The following is a 14137-nucleotide window of genomic DNA, read 5'->3' as shown; positions in this document are numbered from 1 at the left end:
CTCTGCTTTGATGGGTTCTGAGATGGCTTGCAGACTCTGCCACACGCGGGCAGGTTGTTCTTCAAGTGTTGAGTAGGTGAGGTGTTTGGAGGTTGATGCACTCCATCCGGAGTTCACTCTCACCTCCTCGAAGAACGATATCTTCAGAAGGGAAGGGAATTGGATATACATTTAAAGAGGGTCAAATGGGTAGGACGAAAGAAAAAACTATTGCAAGGAGGGGAGTACAGGCACAATGGACCACATGGACTAATTTTTCAACCTTTTTTCAAACTATGTTTTCATCATATTTGCACCAAATAGTGTAATTTTGTGTAATGGTTGATAGCAATTTTAAATTTGGTGTTTGGTGGCAGCAAGTGGTGTGGTTTTCTTGATTAACAAGGGGATCAGGGGTTATGGGAAGAAGGCAGGAGAATGGGGATGAGAAAATATCAGCCATGGTTGAATGGTGGAGCAGACACGATGGGCCGAGTGGCCTAATTCAGCTCCTATGTCTTATGGTTCTGGTGCCGAGGTTATTTTTATTCATTCATGAAATGCAAGCATTGCTGACTGGGCCAGCATTTAACGCCCATATCCGAGGGCAATTAAGAGCCAACTACATTGCTCTAGATCTGGAGTCACATGTAGGCCAGACTAGGCAGATTTCCTTCACTAAAGGACATTAGTGAACCAGATGGTTTTTACGACTACCGACAATAGTTTCAAGGTCATTAGACTTTTAATTCCAGATTTTTATTAAATTCAAATTTCACCATCTGCCATGGTGGGATTAATAATCTTTATTGTCACAATGAGGCTTACATTAACACTGCAATGAGGTTACTGTGAAAATCCCCTAATCACCACACTCCAGCACTGTTCGGATACACGGAGGGAGAATTCAGAATGTCCAAATTACCTAAGAGCACGTCTTTCGGGACTTGTGGGAGGAAACCGGAACACAGGAGGAAACCCACGCAGACACGTGGAGAATGTGCAGACTCCGCACAGACAGAAGCCGAGAATCGAATCTGGGACCCTGGCGCTGTGAAACAACAGTGCTAACCACTGTACTACCGTGCCGCCCCATTGAACCAACGTCCCTGGAAAAATAACCTAGATTACTAGTCCAGCAACAATACCACTACGCCATTGCCTCCCCTTGTTTATTAAGATAAATGGGGCTGAAATTCCATGTATTAGATAATGCCATATACCTAAAATGTCCTGTGCACATCTCCAGATGAATGCCATGAAAAAAAAATAACGACCCAGCATGCTCAATCAGCACACAATGAGGGTAAATCGAGAACAGCACTCAATACTCATGTGTCTTCACTGTTATACTGTGCCCTAATGAACAGAAACATTTCTCACTCTAACAGTGAGTAGCACAGTGGTTAGCATTCGTGGTTTGGGTCACTGACTGTGCAGAGTCTGCACGTTTTCCCCGTGGGTTTCCTCCGGTTTCCTTCCACAAGTCCAGAAAGACATGCTGTTTGGTGAATTGGACATTCTGAATTCTCCCTCAGTGTACCCGAATAGGTGCCAAAGTGTGGCGACTAGGGGCTTTTCACAGTAACTTCATTGCAATGTTAATGTGAGCCTACTAAAGATTTTCAAACACATACGCATGCACAGAGAAATAGCAGCTGGTTGGGAACGGGTACAGTACTGGGAACCAGGGAAGGAATTGGATGCACTTACTTAAAAATAAAACCACATCAGTCCAGTTATTATTTACAACATAGATTTATCCGTGAACATTGAATGAAAGAAAGAGACAATGGGACAACTCAGCATTTATGATGTCAACGCCTCACAATGAGCTTGTATCTTGTGACAGGATGTGATGGGGCGTCATCCCAAGCAACTGAAACAACAGCTTTATTTGTCTAGCCAAGGTTGAAGGGAATCAACTGGCTGAGTGGAGAATTGTTTTAAAGATCACACATTTTGCTCAGGGCTCTAAATTCCATTCCTACTAAATTAAAATATTATTCACTGTATTACACACGAAGAGCTATAAACTGAAATCAAACTGTGTAATCCCACTGCTCCTGGCTGTATCTTTCTTTTGCAATCGACAAACTTTTAAAACCCAAAATTTTAAACACCATGTCATTCACCATTTCTCAACTGAATTTTTCTCGCTCCACTGTTCCATCTTCATGCAGCCTCAAAACCTTTAGTTAGTCTGAACATCTACCTTTAAGTCTTCAGTTTAAAATAATATAGCAGTTTGTGGAAACACAGCAACAGGAATTCAGCCATTCAGCCCCTCAAGGCTAGTCCTGTCTGATCATAATCTTGACTAATCTGAACCTCAAATTCCATTTACCCACCCTTGCCATCTTTAATGAATGAAAATCTAACACACTCAGCCTTGAAAGCTCAAATTGTTCCAACATCCAGTACATTTTGACAGCGTTGAGATTTCCACTACCCTTTGCATGAAAAAAATGCATCCTGAATGGCTGAGCTCTGCTTTGGGATTGTGCCTCCTTGTTTATGGTTCCCCACAGAGGAAAAATCACTTCTCTGCATCTACCTTGTCAAATTTTTTAATAGATTTACAAATTGCATACAAACATACAAATGAGGTGCAGTAGGCCATTCAACCCCTTAAGCCTGCTCCATCATTTGATAAGATCATGACCTATACTTTCCAGTCGACCAACAACACCATTCCCCATAGATGCTTTGACGTCCTAGTCAGTCAAGAATCTAACTCAGCTTTAAAAGCATTAAATGCTTCAGCCGCCATTATTCTCTAGAGAAGTGAATACTATAGACTAATGATCCAGAGAGAAAAAAAATCTAATAGTCTTTAAAAATGTTTTTTTTCGCCAATTAAGGGGCAATTTAGCATGGCCAATCCCTCTACCCTGCACATCTTTGGGTTGTATGGGCGAGACCCACGCACACACGGAGAGAATGTGCAAACTCAACGCGGACAATGACCCAGGATCGAACAAGGGTCCTCAGCGTCATGAGGCAGCAGTGCTAACCACTGCACTACTGTGCCGCCCTTCCTCATCTTAGTCTTCATTGAGAGACCTCATTTTAATTTGTGTACCTACTTCTAATATTTCCCACAAGGTGATTCTTTCAGCATCCACCTGGTTAGTCCCCTCAGGATCTTGTATGTTTCAGTAAGATCACCTCCCATTCTTCTAGACACAAGCCCAGCCTTTCCTCACAAGACAACCCTTTCATCCCAGATACCAGTTGAGTAAACCTTCTCTGTACTAATTCCATTTGTTATGTATCTTTGCAAGATATTCTCTCGACTCTTGGACAGGCACATGGACAGCAGTAAATTGAAGGGGTGTAGGTTAGTTTGACCTTAGATTAGGATAAGTGGTCGGCACAACATCATGGGCCGAAGGGCCTGTTCTATGTTCTAACTCCTTTCTTCTCATCATCATTCTTTCCTGATACCGGGGATCCGCCTTTTGACACTTTGCACTGCCCACAGTGTATGGACCTCTCAAGGCATTTTCTTTCTCCCAATTTAGCCCCTTTCCCTCAACCAACTCTTGTGGGGGGGAGAGCAGGGTCGGCCCCTTTGCCAATGCTCCAAGAAGCCTTTTTAAAATATGTGACAGTTCCTTGCGCTGGTTGATTTTAAACTTCTTTAATCTTTAATCCCTCGAGGCCTTGCCCCAGTTTCCTCTTTCCAACATCCCCAAAGATCCCTGCGCTCCTCCAGTTCAGCCCTCTTGTGCATCCCTGATGCTCATCGCTTCACCTCTGGCCTTCCCTAAACTATGGAATTCTCTCATTAAACTTCACATTTAGAATGCTCTCTCTTCCTTTACGACACTCCATAAACATGTCTCCATCTAAAATCATAGAATTTACAGTGCAGAAAGAGGCTGCACCAGCCCTTGGAAAGAGCACCCTACCTAAGCCCACGCCTCCAGCCTATCCCATTATTACCTGCATTAATAGCTCATGGTTCGGTGTTAAATTTTGTTTGATAATGCTCCTGTAAAATGACTTGGGATGTTTAGTTATTAGTAGCAGGATTCCAACCCAATTTCTCTGTCAAATTCAAAGTCAGTGAGACTAACTGTAGTATCCCAAATATTGCTGTGAGGGTCAGCTAAATCAGCAAAGACCAACACTCAATATGGGATCTTACAGGTCTGTACATAGTAATGCCATATCCACTGGCACCTTTATGCATGAATTAGGAGTGATAGGATATCAGGCCCCACAAGCCTGCTCTGCCATTCAAACATTCATGACTGATCGGATTGTGACGTTATCTCTATCATTCTGTCTACCCCCGGTAACCATTAACTTCCTTGTTGATCAAGAATCTATCTACCTCGGTCTTCAAATTATTCAAAGACCCTGCCTCTACTGCTCTCCGGCGAAGAGAGTTCCAAAGATTCATGGCCTCCAGAGAAACAAAATTCTTCTCATCTCAGTCTTAAATGTGAGACCCGTATTTTTAAACTGTGTCCCCTAGTTCTAGCCTCCCCACGAGGCTAAACATCCTGTCAGAATTCAGGTCAAGTTCCCTCAGGATCTTGTATGTTTCAATAAGATCACTTCTCAATCTTCTAAACTCCAAAGGATGCAGGCCCAGCAGTTAAAGCCGTTCCTCATAAGATAGCCCCCCTCCCCATCCGAGGTTCAGTCAAGTGAACTTTATCCAGTAGGTCATTGGGGAAAATTAAATTTGGAACAAATTTCGAACAGGTTTCACAAATCAGATTCGAACATGTTTACAAGATGGTGGATGAGGATATATTTACATCCCCCCCAGAATTGGACCGGGCCCATCGCTCGCTGAATCCAAAGTCTGTCTGGAAATCCATCTTGTGCGGTTACTGTATGGTTTTATAGCTTCATGGAAAAGGAACAGGTTCTTCGCTGGGCTAGAGAACATCAAGATATCAAATGGGAAGGCCACGCCATTAGGCTGTACCAAGATTGGAGTGTGGACCTAGCAAAACAAAGAGCTGCTTTCAACGGAGTGAAAGCTATCATGTACAAAAATGGAGTCAGATTCGGAATGGTCTACCCCGCTCGCCTTCAAGTGACTGACTGTATGGGAAAAGGAATGCTTTTTTCACATGCTGGAAGATGCGGACTCTGCAAAAGCTCAAATTGTTTAATCTATGTTATGGTCCTATGGGCACTTCATATTTTATGTATCCTCATGTGCTCACACCTTTGGTTAAATTTGAGGGTTTTCTGCTATTCGTTTAAAAAAAAAAGTTACAATTTATTGCTCCCTTCCGCTTTGCAACGTTGTTGTTGGACGCGATAATTAAACACTAATGTGTGTGGTTTTGTAAGCTAGATAAGGTTTTATTTTTGAGTTGGGAGCCTCACTGTTGACAAAGGGGTTAGTTATCGGGAATGGGGATAAAGGGATTTCTCCAGCTTTTCACAATAGTCCATGAGAATGAGCTTACACTGTGTAGTTAGTTATGTTTCATTAACTGTAGGTTTGGGGACAAGGTTTTCTTTTTACTTTTCAATATGGTATTGAGGTGGAGTGGGAGGGGGAGAGTTTGTGTTAGTTTGCTGACGATCTGAGAGTTCTCCTTTTTTCGAGTCATCTGACTTGGCTTGTGTAAAATAGAGTAAAATTCTTTACTTTACCATTTCAGTGTCCCTTGTTTGGTATCGCTCTCTGGGAATGGCTGAGAACTCCAATTTGTTTGGTTACCTGAAATGTTTGGGGTCTGAACGGCCCAGTACAACGGTAGTGGGCTCTTGCCCATCCCAAGAGCCTAAACTCCGACATTGTTTTCTTGCAGGAAACCCACTTGCGTGTTAAGGACCAAGCCAGGTTATGCAAGGGTTGGGCAGGTTTTTCACTCCAGTTTTAATGGCAGAGCCAGGGGGATGGCAACTTTAATTAATAAGAGAGTTCAGTTCTCCTCCTCTCAGATTGTAGCTGACCCCATTGGTTGTCATATTATTGTTTGTGGCTTCCTGTTGAACTCAGGTACCCATGGTTAACGTTTATGCCTCTAACTTGGATGACAAATTTTATCATCTCTCCCCAACCATGAGTCACACCAGCTGATTTTAGAAGAAGTTGACCTGAACTGTGTTTTGGAGCCAAAATTGGATTGTTCCATACCTAAATCTCTTGTCCCATCCGGGATGACTAGGGCTTTAACGTATTTTATGGCACAGATGAGGGGAGTGGATCCCTGGCACTTTTTGCACCCAAAAGGATTTTGATTCACATGTCCATCATGCATATTTTTGATAGGGCTCTCCTCCCTTCTGTGATTGCGGCTGAGTACTTCGCAATTGTTATCTCTGGCCACACCCCTCATTTTGCCTAACTACTGTTGGAGTTCGACCCTGCCCAACGCACGCCCTGGAGACAAGACACTAATCTGCTGGCCGACAAAATTTTGTGAACGTTTGTGTACCTCCATAGGAGGTTTATATTAAACTAAACAAGTCCAACTCAATCTCTCCCTCTACACTATGGGAGGCTCTTAAGGCCGTCATTAGGGAGGAAATTTCTTATAGAGCGTATATGCTGAAGTCAACGAAGTTAGAGCAGCAGAGGCTGGTGGATTCCATTCTAGAGGTGGACCACCAATACTCGCTTGATTCTACTCCAGAGCTACTGGCAAACAGGAAAGAAAATACAGACCCAGCTTGAGCTAATGTCTACTAGTAAGGCTGTACGTCAGTTACAATGTACCAGGCGTACGTTTTATGAGCACGGGGAGAAGGCCAGTCATCTTCTGTCTCACCAACTCTAACGGTAAGCAGCCTCATGTGAGAATCCTAGGACATGCAATAAAAGCAGCAACCTCGTTTCCGCCACTCTCCAGGTCAACGCAGCTTTTAGGTGCCATTATCGTGACCTGTATAAATAAGAGCCCCCTGCAGGTAAATCGATCATGGCTGACATTTTGGATGGTCTGCGCATCCCAACTACTGAGGTGGGCAAAAACTGAGAGTTGGATTCCCCATTAAGCACGGGTGATATTTTAAGATGGATTGCAACGTGGCAAGGCCCCGGGCCCTGATAGTTTATCGGTCGAGTTCTACAAAAGGTTCTCTGAACAGCTCATACCCTTAATATTGGATATGTTCAATGACTCACTATCTTAGGATTCATTGCCACCGACCCTCACTCAAGCTTCTATTTCCTTGTTCCTTAAGGGGCACAGGGTCCAAGCCGAGTGCGGTTCTACCAACCCCTCTCACTTTTAAACATGGACGTTAAGCTGCTGGCTAAGGTTCTGGCCTTCCGGCTGGAACCTTGCCTCCCAGGTATAATTTTGGAGGATCAAACAAGTTTTATGAAGGGTTGACAATTGTCGGCCAATATACATAGCCTTATAATAATAATAATCTTTATTATTGTCACAAGTAGGCTTACATTAACACTGCAATGAAGTTACTGTGAAAATCCCCTAGTCGCCATACTCCGGCACCTGTTAGGGTACACTGAAGGAGAACACAGAATGTCCAATTCACCTAACAGCACGTCTTTCGGGACTTGTGGGAGGAAAGCGGAGCACCCGGAGGAAACCCACGAAGACATGGGGAGAATATGCAGACTCCGCATAGACAGTGACCCAAGCCGGGAATCGAACCTGGGACCCTCCACAGTACTGATCCTGAGGTTATAGTATCTCTTGACGGAAAAAGCATTTGATAGGGTGGAATGGGAATATCTATTCGAGATTTTCGGGAGATTTGGATTCGGCCATAGATTTGACTCTTGGACTGGTTTGTTGTATAATGCCCCTACTGCCAGCGTTCACAAACACTACATTCAGATTACTTCCTCTTAAATAGAGGCACCAGACAGGGCTGCCCTTTTTTTAGCCTTGGTAATGGAGCCTCTCTCTATAGTGTTGAGGGTCTTTGGTCAATGGATGGGTATTTGTTGTGATGTGGTGGTGCATCAGGTATTGCTTTATGCGGATGACCTACTTATGGTACATTACGATTCAACTCTCTCCATAAACAGCATAAATGAAGACGTTTGATACATTTGGCTCCTTCTCTGGTTATAAATTGAATCTAGGCAAGAGCGAGTGTTTTCTGGAGAACGCCTCTGGGAGAAGAGTTCAGTTTGGACTGAATGGAGGCTTGCTCGTGCACTACCTATGCTCTTCATGCCATAATTACTAACCACTGCCTTTCACTCCTGCTAGATTTACCCAAATCCAGTGGTGGTCCCCTCCCTCAGGCTTTGGAATCTGTTTCGGCAGCATTTTAAGCTCCTTTCCCGGTCTTCCCCAGCCCCTATTTGTGACAATCACTTCTTCGTGGGAGGCAAAGGGACTTTAGCATTTTTGCATCATATTTGTAGAGGGGAGGTTTGCCAGTTTTAGGGAGCTGGCTGACAAATTTTGGTTGCCCAATTCAAGCTTCTCATTATTTTCAGATTTGTGACTTTCCCCATAAGGCTTTTCCTTCCTTTCCTTTGGCCCCAAACCTTGAAGGTTTCATTCTTGGCTCAACCTGGCGAGGAGTCTATTTCAGACCTATATGGATATATTCTCCCGTCGGCTCCGGCCCCAATAGATGGGGTGAGGGCGAGATGGAAGAGGGATCTGTGTCCTCCGCTTACTGAGGAGGCTTGGAGGGAGGCCCTCTGGAGGGTCAACTCCACATCCTCTTGTGCCCGTTTGAATTTGATTCAGTTCATGGTGTTACACAGGACGCACTTGACCAAGGAAGGAGGAGTGTTTTTTTTCCAAAACGTGGAGGACAGGTGTGATTGGTGTTCACTTTGCCCCATCTAGCCACACTCTTTTTGGTCCTGCCTCAAACTTGCTAGCTTCTGGGTTCCCTTTCCAACACTATATCAGAGATTCTTCAGGTGATTCTAAATCTAGGTCCTTTGGTAGCCATTTTTGGAGTGTCAGATTCACCAGCATTTCACTCTGGGATAGGGATGGACATTGTCGCATTTGCCTCACTGGTGGCCCAGAGGCAAATGTTGCTTAGCTGGAGGTCTTCCATGTTTTTATTGGGGATTTGTTTGTAATTTTTGACTTGGCACTCTTGCGTCTTCATTGGTTGATTTCTTAGTTATATTAATATGTAAAACTTTAATAAATATACTTTTTAAAAAAATGTCTGTCAGCAGCACCACAGCATCAATTGTCATATTGAGCCGTAACAGCACAGAAGGAAGTCGAGTCCATGCTGTTCTGATTCATATTTAGGCAAGCAGAAGAGAAAGGTGGAAAGAATAGTCCAAAGTGTGCAGGTCAGGTGGATTAGCCATGCTAAATTGCCCCTTTGCAGGAATAGTGAGGGTGTTTGGGCCTGAGTAGGGTGCTCTTTCGAAGGGTTGGTGCAGACTCGATGGGCCGAATAGTCTCCTTCTGCACTGTAGCGATTCTATGAAAACTGGTAAATTTAGTGAAAAGAGGAAGTATGAAATGCAGAGCACTAGTGGAGAAGAAACAATATGCAGGGTTAGAGGGAAAGAACTGGGGACTGTGACAAAGTGAACTCTCTTTCAAAGAGCCAACACAGGCACAACAGGTTGAATGGGCTCCTTCTATGCTGTATGATTCTCGTGGGTGTTATTCGCATGTCAGGGGTTAAGGTATATTGGACCAGAGTAATGTTCCACTTTACCTAACAAGATCGGTATCTGTTGGACATGTCACCAATTGGGAATGTTTTGTATAGGACAAAATGGTGGCACAGGGGTTTGCACTGCTGCCTCACAGCTCCAGGGACCAGGGTTCAATTCCGGCCTTGGGTGACTGTCTGTGTGGAGTTTGCACTTTCTCCCCGTGGGTTTCCTCTTGGTGCTCCAGTTTTCTCCCACAGATATGCAGGTTAGGTGGATTGTCCATGCTAAATTGGCCCTTGGTGTCCAAAAGATTAGGTGGGGTTAGTGGGTTACGGGGATAGGGTGGAGGCTTGGTCTTAAGTAGGATGCTCTTTCCAAGGGCCGGTGCAGACTCGATGGGTCGAATGGCCTCCTTCTGCACTGTAAATACTATGATTCTATGATTCACACTTTTAAAAAATAAATTTAGAGTACCCAATTAATTTTTCCAATTAAGGGGCAATTTAGCGTGGCCAATCCACCTACTCCGCACATCTTTGGGTTGTGGGGGCGAAACCCACGCAAACACGGGCAGAATGTGCAAACTCCACACGGACAGTGACCCAGAGCCAGGATTGAACCTGGGGCCTCGGCGTCGTGATGCAGCAGTGCTACCCACTGCGCCACCATGCTGCCCCTATGATTCACACACTTGATTAGGTGGGGTTAGTGGGTTACGGGGACAGGGTGGAGGCGTGGTCTTAAGTAGGATGCTCTTTCCAAGAGCCGTTGCAGACTCGATGGGTCGAATGGCCTCCTTCTGCACTGTAAATACTATGATTCTATGATTCACAGACAAGATAAAGGCTCAGCCCCATGTGTTCTGAATCAGTCTAGTTTAGCACAAAGATCAGATGAGGATCCACTGTCCTTAAAAATTGCTTCTGTCATTTAGTGCATCACATTTTAAGTAATTTACTGTCCAAATTGTGAATGTGCCCAAGAGCAGTGAAACTTTTATCCGAGATGGTGCAACTCACTTTGTTGAAACCTAAAATGGCTGCACAAAATCACTGAATCTCTCGACATGTGTGTGGATTAAGATTATGCTGCAAATTGTTGCAATCAGCTAATTCTACAATTCCCAAGGTTTCTATCAACCCTTAAGGGTTAATAGCTAAATAAAGACTGCATTTAAACAACACCTTATCACATCTCTCAAACTCCATTTTAAAGCAGTTCAGACAACATTTCTTTAAAGTGCACAGTTTACTTTGCAAATAAAGCATGTCCTGCATCATGCACTTAGCTTTAAATTTTAGATTGTGCGCATTTCACTTCTCATTTATGATTCGGTGAAGTCAAATAAATTACAATCAGAAAAGCCACAACTGTCACGTCAAATCAGTACCGACTGTTTTGGTTCATAATGAACAGTTTGTGAAAGAAACCTGGATGTCAAGAGAATCTTTCGGGGTTGAATGGTCATATTTGACTTTCTGGCATTGGGAAGACTGGACGTGTTTGGCTTACAAATTCCCTATAACAGGTATTACAGCATTAGATATTCCAGGATGAAAACCAGTGAGCCGACTAGAATAGTTTTTTGCCACACGTTATTTTTTCAGTGGAAGAACATTTGAAGTATGAAGCAATAAACCAGCACATTATGGACTGCACTGATCTTTTCCATACTTTCACTGTGTACAGTATTTGCGTTGTATTATTGCAGTACGAGATATTTTCTGTCACAAAACATCTCAGTTAATTTCCAAATCAGTCATTAACTACAAAGAGGATTGTTAAAACCAGACTAAATTAGTTCCACTGAGCACAAAAGTAAAAGTGCAGAATTATGATTGCAAGAATAGTAAGAACATATGGAATCTATTGACTGGTGTACAAGGTCAGTCATTTTCAAACTTAGGGTCGCGACCCGCAGGTCGGTCATGTGCAGGTGTCGGGAGGGTCACGGGGCAATCGGTCGCGGCTTTCCCGATCGCAAGAGGAAGTGCCCAACGGCCACGACCGGTTTTAAAAATACTGGCCGCTTTCAAGAATGCTGGCCGTCCCGCACATGCGTGCCCCCTCAGCCGGATGTAGCAGTGCGCAGGCTTGGAGCTCAGTGGGGCAGGCCATTACCTCCGTACGGCAACACTGTCCCAGGAGCAGATTTTTCAACAACAACAACAACAACAACAAAAAAAAAAAAAAAAAAAAAAAAAAAAAAAAAAAAAAAAAAAAAAAAAAAAAAAAATCGATGTAGTTTTCCCACCAGAAGTGGTAGCAGCGACTGACATCACGTACTCTGGGCACAAAATTACTGGGGAGAGCTTCCTCCATTTTGTAGCTGCCAGCAAGCAAGCAACAGGACCGTGTGAACGTTTTGGAATAAGGAAGAAGGGGCCAGGACAGCACTGCTGCCTCACACCGCCGAGGACTTGGGTTTGATCCCGGCTCTGGGTCACGGTCTGTGTGGAGTTTGCACATTCTCCCCAGGTCGGCGTGGATCTCACCCCCACAAACCAAAGATATGCAAGGTAGGTGGATTGGCCATGCTAAATTAAAAGAAAAGAAGGCCAGAGATACAAACAGGTCAGGATCTCAGATCGGAATCTAGAGAGAGCTTCGCAGGAGAGTCCATGGCATGACAAAGCAGTGCTGGTGTGAGCTCCAGAACCTCGGATGTACAACCCAGACAGAAAAATGTAACGTTAAATGACAAAGCAAGTGAGAATGTGAGGACCAAGCAGCCTCACCTGTTGCATTAAAGGTTATCGAAAATGGTGGGTTGCCAGGTTCGGGCGGTGTGGGTCGTGAGGTTCGGATGGCGTGGGTTGCAAAGGTCGGTCGGCATGGGTTGCAAAGATCACCCAGTTGGTAAAAATAGGTTCCCAGAAAAAAAGTTTGAAAAACACTGAACTAGGTAGGTAAGGGACACACAAAAAAATACAAGAGATCTCTTTTGTCAAGCTCATAATCGTTCCATTTTACATTTAGCCTGAAAATCCTCAACAGAACGAGTAGCTGGATTGGACATTATTCAGAACAGAGTTAAAGCAATCGGCTGACAGCAGAGTATGCTAACTTTCAGTCTAACATGAGAACGTAGGCACAACATCTCTGAATCTGCTGTGCATCAATTCAGCCTCCAGATTACATTACACAGTTCATCAACACCTTTCAAAACTCACTTGTGTATGCAGGCAACTACACAGGGTATAACAGATAGCTCATATACTTGGTAGGATGAAATGCTACCCTTTCTGTTGGTTGTTAAGGTCCTGCACAAATCAGTTTGGGGAAATTGAATCTGGGGCATCATGATGCTCACAATTTGAGCAATGTTCATAATGAGAATGAGTAGGGAAATAGAGAACATGAAAAAAACATTGTTGGTATATGAAACCAATGGATGTACACCATGGCACTATATTACAACAGATAATGAAGCTGTTAACATCAGTGGAGCAAGGGGGATGTATTTTGCATGTATTGTACTGGAGGTGCCCTTTGCTGACACTACATGGTCAAAGTAGTCAATTTCCAACCTCGTTATTTATCAACAGACACAAAAATATACCCAATTGTACCCCTCGGGTTGTAATCTCTGGATTACTCCCAGTGCCACGTGCTAGCAAGTACAGAATAGGAGAATAGCACAGATTAATGCGTGGTTTAACAGTTCGTGCAGAGGGAGTTTTAGGCTCTTGGACCACTGAGACCATGGGCGAGATTCTCCGACCCCCCGCCGGGTTGGAGAATCGGCGGGTCTGGCGTGAATCCCGCCCCCGCCGGTTGCCGAATTCTCCGGCACCGGAGATTCTCCTGCCCGGATGGGCCGAAGTCCCGCTGCTAGAATGCCTGTCCCGCCGGCGTGGATTAAACCACCTCTCTTACCGGTGGGACAAGGCGGCGCGGGCGGGCTCCGGGGTCCTGCGGGGGGACGCGGGCGATCTGGCCCCGGGGGATGCCCCCACGGTGGCCTGGCCCGCGATCGGGGCCCACCGATCCGCGGGCGGGCCTGTGCCGTGGGGGAACTCTTTTCCTTCCGCCTTCGCCACGGTCTCCACCATGGCGGAGGCGGAAGAGATTCCCTCCTCAGCGCATGCGCGGGGATGCTGTGATCGGCCGCTAATGCTCCCGCGCATGCGCCGCCCGGCAATGTCATTTCCGCGCCAGCTGGCGGGGCACCAAAGGCCTTTTCCGCCAGCTGGCGGGGCGGAAATCAGTCCGGCTCGGGCCTAGCCCCTCAAGGTGAGGGCTCGGCCGGTCAAGGGGCAGAGGATTCCGCACCTTTGGGGCGGCGTGATGCCGGACTGATTTGCGCCGTTTTTGGCGCCGGTTGGCGGACATCGCGCCGATACCGGAGAATTTCACCCCATTTCTAGGAAGGTGGGACCAGTACAAGCAGGACGGTCTACATCTGAACCAGAGTGGGACTAACATACTTGCTAGTGCTGCTGGGAGGAGTTTAAACTAATTCGGCAGGGGAAGGGAACGCAAACGGTTAGCAGAATAGGGACACAGTGTATCACAGGGAAACAATAGTCAGAGGTGTAGCCATGTAAAATGGCTGCGTTCCGATTAATCTGGCCAAAACCCAGTTTAAAATGGCTAACC

The 14137-nt window shown here is 45.1% G+C and overlaps 1 protein-coding gene across 7 annotated transcripts in view; it reads right to left on the bottom strand.

Moving 5' to 3' along the window:
• Positions 1-14137, bottom strand: part of pisd (phosphatidylserine decarboxylase) — a 209295-nt gene that overhangs the window by 81486 nt on the left and 113672 nt on the right. The window lies entirely within an intron of this gene.

The sequence above is a fragment of the Scyliorhinus torazame genome, chromosome 1, assembly GCF_047496885.1.
Source record: "Scyliorhinus torazame isolate Kashiwa2021f chromosome 1, sScyTor2.1, whole genome shotgun sequence".
Classification (NCBI taxonomy): domain Eukaryota; kingdom Metazoa; phylum Chordata; class Chondrichthyes; order Carcharhiniformes; family Scyliorhinidae; genus Scyliorhinus; species Scyliorhinus torazame.
Note: the sequence above shows the minus strand (reverse complement) of the source record. Positions and strands in the feature narration are given on the sequence as shown.